Source organism: Fukomys damarensis, unplaced genomic scaffold (genome assembly GCF_012274545.1).
Source record: "Fukomys damarensis isolate Sample0158 unplaced genomic scaffold, DMR_v1.0_HiC HiC_scaffold_6, whole genome shotgun sequence".
In the NCBI taxonomy this organism is placed as follows: Eukaryota; Metazoa; Chordata; class Mammalia; order Rodentia; family Bathyergidae; genus Fukomys; species Fukomys damarensis.
In genome coordinates this window covers 14,610,883-14,620,014 of record NW_022900918.1, presented here as the reverse complement: position 1 = coordinate 14,620,014, position 9,132 = coordinate 14,610,883, and the positions used below count along the sequence as shown (strand labels likewise).

At 36.7% G+C, this 9,132-nt stretch overlaps 1 pseudogene; it reads right to left on the bottom strand.

Moving 5' to 3' along the window:
• Window positions 1-5,454: 5,454 nt before the first annotated feature.
• Window positions 5,455-5,879, bottom strand: LOC104861042 (annotated as a pseudogene).
• Window positions 5,880-9,132: the final 3,253 nt, after the last annotated feature.

Below are 9,132 nucleotides of genomic sequence, written 5' to 3'. Positions count from 1 at the left end.
TCTTTATATATCCTTGATAATAGTCCTTTGTCTGAGGTACAGCTGGTAAAAATTTTTTCCCACATTGTAGATTGTCTCTTAGTTCTGCTAATGGTTTCTTTTGAAGTACAGAAGCTTTTTAGTAAGATGAGATCCCAGTTGTTGATTCTATCTGCTAGTTCCTGTGCTACTGAGGATTTGTTCATAAAGTCTTTTCCTATACCAATGTCTTCCAGAGTTCTGCCTAACTTACCTTCCAGCAAGTTTAATGTTTCTGTTTTAATATTTAGATCTTTAATCCATTTGGATTTTAATTTAGTGCATGGCGAAAGATAAGGGTCTAATTTTAATCTGTGGCAGGTTGACACCCAGTTTTTCCAATACCATTTATTAAAGAGGCTATCTTTCCTCCACTGCGGATGGTCAGCTCCTTTGTCAAAGATGAGGTAGCTGAGTACATCTGCATTTGTTTTTGTGTCTTCCAGTCTGTTCCACTGATCCTCAGGCCTATTTCTTTGCCAGTACCATGCTGTTTTTATCACAGTGGCTTTGTTCTCTTCTCTCAGTCAGGGACACACTTGTAGAGCTGCTGAGCCAGCTTTGGTCAGGGACATTAAAGGGTGCCAGTATACTACAGCAGTGTTCTCTGGACAATGAAATGGCCAGAGCCTACTTTTGTTTTGCTATCAGAGTGAGAAAAATGTCTATATATTGTTTGAGCTACTGTATTTTAGAGGTTTGTTGTTATAGACACAAGAGCTATGCCTCAAATTATAGACAAGCTGCTACTGGAAAGTGGGTGCTATTAAACAAAAGCATGAAGCGCATGGTATTGGTTAACTGCTTATGTAATAGGGTATGAAGAAATAAATATTGCAGGCCAGAAATCCAATGATTTAATAATTCACAACATTTGGAAATGTTCCTATTTTCATTGGCTATCTATGGAGCCCATGCTAATGCAAGAGATTGAAAAAAAATCTAGAATATTAGTATATTTGTTTACTCTTTGAAGGTCCAATCAAGATAGAAAAAAATTGAAACTTTATGACAAAGAATTATCTGTCTCTGATTCTTAGAAACTCCACTGGGGTGTTCCATTAATGTTCTTCAGACAGTGGGAATCCACTTATTGGCTGAAATCATTGTTATCAGTCAACTGTCTATTACTACAAAAAAACGCCTGAGATAAACTTATGAAAAGAAAAATTTTATTTTGCCTACCAGACTGGGAGGAAACTGTTATAAAATAAGCCTGAAGTATTTTACAGAAGGTATGAAAATGCTCAAATACCCAGTGCATGCATACAAAAAATGATATGAATATGTAAGGGACTCTGAAGCCTACTGAAAAAGCTTTCAATGATCAAAGCTAGAATAATTTAAGCAAGAAAAATAAATAATTTAGTATGAGTTATAATAAAAAATATAAAATAAGTACCCCTGAATCCATGCAGGGTGTAAATAAACAGTTAAATAAATAAAAGAGTATAGAAGGCATCACTATCCCATGCAGAAGAATGCTTCATAATTCATGAATAGCTGCTCTATTTAAGAAGATAGAACACAACTCTCCACTCTTCAACTATGTGCCGTGCATAATGACTTCCTTCTAAAGAGCACAATACCTCAGCCATAAAGAATGAGAAATTAGAATAATTCATAGGAAAATGGATACATATCGAGGACATACTCCTAAGTGAAATAAGTCACACATGTGTAAATGCTGAATAGTTTCTCTGGTGTGAAAAACTATAATAGTACATCAGATCCTAATGAAATAATTAACAATGTGAAATAGGAAGAAAAGGGCTAAAGGTGTAGGGAAAGTGGGAAGGGTACAGGAAAGGTAATAAGGGAACAGAAAAAATATGAGAAAATGAAAAAATGGAAATAAAGTGTTTGTAAAGGGGGAGGGGAGGAGGGAGTGAAGGGAGGGCAGGGACAAGGGGAAAAAATGAGAACCAAGACCTATTATGTAAAGGTACAGGATCCCAATAATGATGTAATTGTACTATACCTAAAAAGTACCAATAAACTCAATTTAAAAAAATAAATTAAAAGCACAATATGGGAAGGGGGAGAAAAAGGTGTAACTTTACAGTGAAGAAACCTAACAAAGACTACCTCAGCCAGGTGGTCAAGATTAACAGCAATGATAAGAAATCATATTGCCAGCATATACCCTCAATAAATGTGATAAGAAGTCACTATTCTCTGTGGTTTCCCTCCTCAAATCTAGAAGTCCAATATAAACATGAAAGAAGCATCATAAAAATACTGGAATAGTAAGACCATTAAAAATAAGAAAATCAGAGGCCAGGCGTAGTGGTGCATGCCTGTAATCCCAGCACTTGGGAGGCTGAGGCAGGAGAATCACTGTGAGTTCAAGATCAGCCTGGGCTACATAGTGAGTTCCAGGTCAGTCTCACTACATAGTGAGACCCTGTCTCAAAAAACAAAAAACAAACAAAAAAAAAGAAAATCTGGGCCAGGGATTTAGCTCAGTGGTGCCATGCCTGCCTTGCAAGGGGAAGGTCCTGAGTTCAATTTCCAGTACCTGGAAAAAAAAAAACAAAAAGAAAATCTGAGAAACTCATCAGCAAGAACCTAAGGATATATAATGACTAAATATAATATTGTATCCTGGATGGGACCCTATAACTGAAAGAAAAAAAAAGATACTTGGTAATAAGTAAATCTGAATAAAATATAGACAGTTTATAATGCATTAATTAATTATAGCAAATGAACCATACTAATCTGGTTGTTAAGAGGTTTTAGATTTTAGCCTTTCTAATAGGCATGTAGAGGTATTTCATTGCCTTAATTTGTATTCCCTAATGATAAGTATTTCATATGCTTATTTTTCCTACATACATTCCTACATACATTCTTTGGTGAAATGTCTGTTCAGGTCTTTTGTCCACTCTGTATTTAACTTTTAAAAATCATTGTGTTTTAAGAATAATTTGTATATATTGGTTACAAATTCCTTTTCAGACAAATGTTTTGAAAATAATTTTCCCAGTCTGTTTTTTTGGGGGGTATCGAGCATTGAACTCAGGACCTTGTGCTTGCAAGGCTGTTGCTTATATTTTTGATGCTTTTACCAGTGTCTTTCACAAAGCAGAGGTTTTAAATTTTAATAAATTTAACTTAACGATTTTTTCTTCTATAGATCATGGCTCTTCATATTATATCTAAAAACTTCACCAAGCTTAAAGGACATGTTAATTTTTTTCTATTGTCCTCTAAAAATTTTAGTTTTATATCTTTTTGTTTCTCAATGAGTTTATTGGTATATTTTAGGTATACAGTACAGTTGCATTCATCTTTGGGGTCTCGTACCTTTACATGACAGGTCTTGGTTCTCATTTTTTCCCCTTGTCCCTGCCCTCCCTTCACCCTCTCCTCCCCTCCCCATTTACAAACACTTTATTTCCATTGTTTCATTTTCTCATATTAGTTTTATATCTTCATATTTAGTTCTATGTCCCATTTTGAATCAGTCCTTGGATCTTTGTGAAATTTGTAAAGTACAAGTCAGATGGCTGTATTTGCCTCAACATAACCTAAACCTGTTCATAAAATCAGTCTCTTTTTTTTGCCTTTAAGTACAAAAGATCTTTATTCTCAATTCTGAAACTGATTCAGTTATGAGATGGCAGATAATACATCACTGTGAGAGTAAAAGGTCCCACAAACTCTACTCAAGTCATCAGTTAGTATAATCCTACTCCCATTGTAGAAGATAAATTAATCAATGTGAAATATACAGAAGATGAAAGGAAAAAGGAGACATTTTTAGAGGTAAATGATCCCAATACCTTAAAGGTTAATTTTCAAATTTACATAGTCGCAGAACTGTCTAATTCCAGTGAAAATCAAAAGATCAATGAAGAAATACTGAGTGAAGCCGGGAGTGGTGGTGCAGGCCTGTAATCCCAGCACTCGGGAGGCTGAGGCAGGAGGATTGCTGTGAGTTCGAGATCAGCCAGGGTTACATTGTGAGTTCCAGATCAGTCTCAACTACATAATGAGACCTTGTCTCAAAAAACCAAAAAACAAAACAAAGCAAAAAGAAATACTAAGTCAAACAAGCATGCAAAATTCATAATATTAGAAAAATCCAAGTACTGGTTGCCCAAATACATTCCTCACACAAAAGGGAATTTGAAGATGCTGAACAGAATCAAAAGAATGAGAAGCTGTAAGAGATGTGTCAAAAATCACCAGAGTGATTTCCTGGTTTTATAAATGAGGAGAGCGAGCAGACAGGAAACCAGTGAAGGTCATACGGTGATATTAGGTACATATATCTAATTCCCAGTACTATTTGTAGTTATACTTAAAGTAAAAGGAAACAAATACCCAGAAACACTAAGTACACTGATTTAAATAAAATAGCTCAACAGACAGGTGAAGTGGGGATTGTGGCTGACGAGGGCTGATATCATTCTTCAAGGACCAGCTCAAAATGCTATATTTCTACTATAGCTTTCACTTAATTATTTCTTTCCTTTGTTTCTATGGCGATTTATTTATTTTCCTGTTTTAATAACATTTATCAAGCATTTGGCAGTAATGTTCCACAATCTCTCTCCCTCCTAGAATGTGAAATTCTTGACTGTAGGAATTGTTCTTTTATACCTAGACTAGAATACATAGAATCTGTCAAGAACAAAGCCTTGAACAAGCATTTCTTAAACTGAGTCTATGAAGTTTCTAATACAAAATAAATAAAAATAATAAAATTTCTCAAGACGGATAAAGAGGGAAGAGGTGGAGCCTTTAGTACAGCACAGCTGCACACCACATGTCTTTAAGAGTAAATCAAAAGAAAGGATCTCTCATTTTAACATTCTTTTCAAAAACACAATAAAGGGGCCAGGGATTTAGCTCAGTAGTTCTACTGCCTGCCTTGCAAGTGCAAGAACCTGAGTTCGATCCCTGGTACCAAACAAACAAACAAAAACCACAATCAATAGCCAACTCTCACTTATAAGAAAATACTCTAGCATTGAAAAATGTATATTCACCACCCTTTCACACTTTTTCACCAGTTTCCTTTTTCATGGTGCTGAGCCAAGCTAAAGACATCATGCATATTAGACAAGTTCTCTACACTCAGCTACAACCCCAGCCCCTTTGCTTATCTTTTAAAATTAAGCACTGGGTTTTTAAATGTTGTATGTACATTTTAACCGCAGGTCTAAGGAATAAAAAAAATCTGTATTTTGGTAACTCATAGTGCTTTTAGAAAATAAAAAGCTCCCTTAAAATACACTTTTCACTGGGAAAATAAATAAAAGATGAATGGGTGTATACAAAGGAAACATAACTTTGGTAGATTTCAGTGCAAGACAGTCCATAAACAAGCGTGCTTGTCCTTGTTCCCCCACAGCTGTTCAACTTCCAAGCTAAGAATCTTTAAAAGTCTTCCTGAGATTGTATTATGTTGAGATTTGTTTTTCATTCCACATCATCTTCAGCCAAGCTCTGAGCGTTTAACAATTCTCTGACCAATTGTTGGGATCTTAGTGAGAAGAAACTGGACACTGGTGGTGTAAGAGTTTGCAGTGACACCTGCAGCAAGCGCTGCGGCTGACCACACGCGGCCAGCGCATTTGGCAGATGGTCCACGGCCTTCTCATATTCGCCTTGAACCAGTTACTCTTCCCCAAGCTGTATTTCTTCGAGGAAGAATTTTTGAACAGTTTCAGCGTCTCTAAAGTCAGGTCCCTTGGAAAGCCCAGCTCTCTCTTTGGCAGGCTTCAGCTTCTTCCTTCATTCCCGAAGCCTGTTCTTGAAGTTGGGGTCGGAGTAGCTGCAGTACCGGGGAAGAGGACCCCCCACACACACACGTCGGCAGAGATAGAGCTGTTCGGGCACATCATCTTCTCTGGACTTGGTCGTGTGCTGGCCTTGGCACCCGCACAGGCACTGTCGTCCAGAAATCTTGAGAGGAAATTGTGCCACCCTCAGCCAAAGCCTGCTGAAGAACCCCTGTTTAATATTTTAATGACACTAATTTCAAAGGTCTAAAAAAATCTACTGAATCCCAATGGTCAAAAGACAAAATCACAAAAAATTTAGTCGAAAGATCTTAATTTGGTTTCATTTATAGTTCTAGAATTGGACAAAATTATTTATAAATACTATCAGTGTAGGGCCAGGGATTTAGCTCTGTGGTTCCAGTGCCTGCCTCGCAAGCACAAGAAGCAGAGTTCAATCCCCGGTTAAAAAAAAAAAAATGCTATCAGTGTAACACTATAAAATAGAATGTGTGTTTCCCTGAGCTGAACAGTCTGAATTGGCTTTATGGACAGAAAAGGCTAAGAAAGCAGAAACAGAGAAAAAGAAATAAATTGTTTAAAACTCAGTTTCTTTGTAGAAGTTAAAGCAGAAAGGACCTCCTAATCATGTTGGGCTAAAACTGGCTTATTGGGAGATATGGCTGTGTCTCCTTTCTTATTTCTCAGAAGGTCAAATAGACAATTTAGTTTCAGCTTTGTGATACAGAGCTTTAGAGACAGTAACACCATTTTGGTTTGGTGTTCAGAGCCCCATTCAGATCAGTCCAAACCAACCAACAGCTTTCTGTCAGTTTTATTTAATGCAACTCACTTACTCATGTTTATATTTTAAGGATCAGGTATAGTGAACAGTTTCTCAACTGCTTCCTCAACACCATCCCTTCATGTTCACTAATTCCAGCCTCCTGGCATTCTTTCTATTGCTGAATCCACCAGAGTTGTACTGAATTTAAGTCCTAGATACGCTCTCTTTTTACAATTTTATTCATTAAGTTTATTGATACATTGTAAGTACACATTAAGGTCGCATTCATCATTGGATTTGTACCTGTACCTGATATATCTTGGTTCTTATTGTATCCATTCCTCTTCTCTCCTTTTAACCTCTTCACCCCTCCCTATTTACAAAAGCTCTGTTTCCATTTTGTCCTTTTTTGTTTTTTTTTCTTTCCCTTCCTTTTGCCCCACTCCAGTTTCCTGTCTCTTTTGAATGTTTTCTTCCTATTTCACAATATCTCCTATACATTTTGATCCTCATTTACATTTCAGTTTCTCACACCAGAGAACCTATTCAGTATTTACACATGTGTCTTATTTATTAAGAATATGGCCTCAAGGTACATCCACTTAGCTATAAAAGTCTCTAGTTTATCTTCCTTTATGGATGAGTAGTACTTCATTTTATTTTTAAAAATTTATTTTCTTTTTCCTATCACCAATTGATGGGCATTTGGGCTGTTTCCAACATTTACCAGTACAAACAGTGGCACTATAAACATGGGTGTGTATTTTAAGTCTTTAGGGAACATACGCAGAAAGGAATAACTGGGTCAAATAGAACCTCTAATCCTAGTTTTTTGAGGATTTCCACACTGATTTCCACAGTGGTTGCATCAGTGTGCATTCCCAACAACAGAGAAGAAGTATTCCTTTTTCCCCAGAGCTGTACCAGCATTGTTATTGGCTGATGTCTTGACAGCAGCCATTCATTCTGGAGTGAAATGGAATCTCAGAAGCTGAGCATAGTGGTGCACGCCTGTAATCCCAGCACTCGGGAGGCTGAGGCAGGAGGATCGCTGTGAGTTCAAGACCAGCCTGGATTACATAGTGAGTTCCAGGTCAGTCTCAACTACATAGTGAGACCCTGTCTAAAAAAAAAACAAAAAACAAAAAGGCATCTCAGTGTTGTTTTCATTTGCGTCTCTCAAATGACTAGAGATCTTAAGCATTTTTTATATGTCTATTTGCTGCTTCTACTTCTTCATCTGAGAAATGTCCACTCATTTCAGATGCCCATTTTTGGATTGGGTCTTTAAATTTGTGGGGGCTTCTAATCTTTTTAAGTTATTTATATATTCTAAATAGTAGTCTTTTGTCTGAGAAACAGCTGGTAAATTTTTTTTCTCACATTATGGGTTGACTTTTCACTCTGTTGGTGGTTTCTCTCACTGTGCAGAAGCTTTTTAATAAGATGTTGATTAATAAGTTGGTGATTCTTTGTGCTAGTTCCCATGCCACTGAGGTTTTGCTCTTAAAGACTTTTCCTACACCAATGCCTTTAAGAGCTTTATCTAACCTATCTTCCAGCAAGTTATTTAGATCTTCAACCCATTTTATTTTCGTTTAGTTCAGGGTAAAAGATATGGGTCTAGTTTTTAATCTTTGAAAAATTGAAGCCCAATTTTTCAATCATCATTTATTAAAGAGGCTGTCTTTCCTCCAGTGAAGGTATTTGGCTCCTTTGTCAAAGATGAGGTGGCAGAGTATATCTGGAATTGTTTCTGAATCTTTTAATCTGTTCCATTGATCTTCAGGTCTGTTTCTTTGCCAGTACCATGCTTTTTTTAATCACAGTATCTTTGTAGCATAATTTCAAGTTGGGGATTGGCTTACCCCCTGCCTTGTCTTTGTTGCTTAGAATTGCTTTTGCTATTCTAGGTCTCTTCTGGTTCCAAATGAATTTTTGGATTGTTTTCTCTAGTTCTGTAAAATATGCTGTTAGGATTACATTGAATCTACATAGCAGTTTTGGAAATATGGCCATTTTAACTATATTGGTTATTCGTACCCAAGAAAAAACAATATCTTCCCATTTTCTTGCTTTGATCTTTGATATTCGATTTATTTTCTCAGAGTGCTATAGTTCTCAAAATAGAGGTCTTTTTTTTTCTTTTGGTTTTTTGAGACAGGGTCTCACTACATAGTTGAGAATGACCTGGAACTCACTATGTAGCCCAGGCTGGTCTCGAACTCACAGCGACCCTCCTACCTCAGCTTCCCTAGTGCTGGAATTACAGGTGTGCGCCACCACACCCGGCAAAGTAGAGGTTTTTTACTTCATTTGTTAAATTGATCCCTAGGTGTTTCATTTTTGGGAGATGCTATTGAGAAAGGAGTTGTTTCCCCAGTTCCTCTCTCGGTGAGTCTGTTATTCATATACAGGAAGGCTATAGATTTTTGAAATTTGACCTTGTATCCAGCTACTCTACTGAATTTGGTTATTAAACCTAGAAGTCTTTTGGTGGAGTTTTTGGGATCTTCTATATAGAGTATCATGTCATCCACAAATAATGACAATTTAACATCTTTGTTTCCTGTCCCTATTCCTTTTATT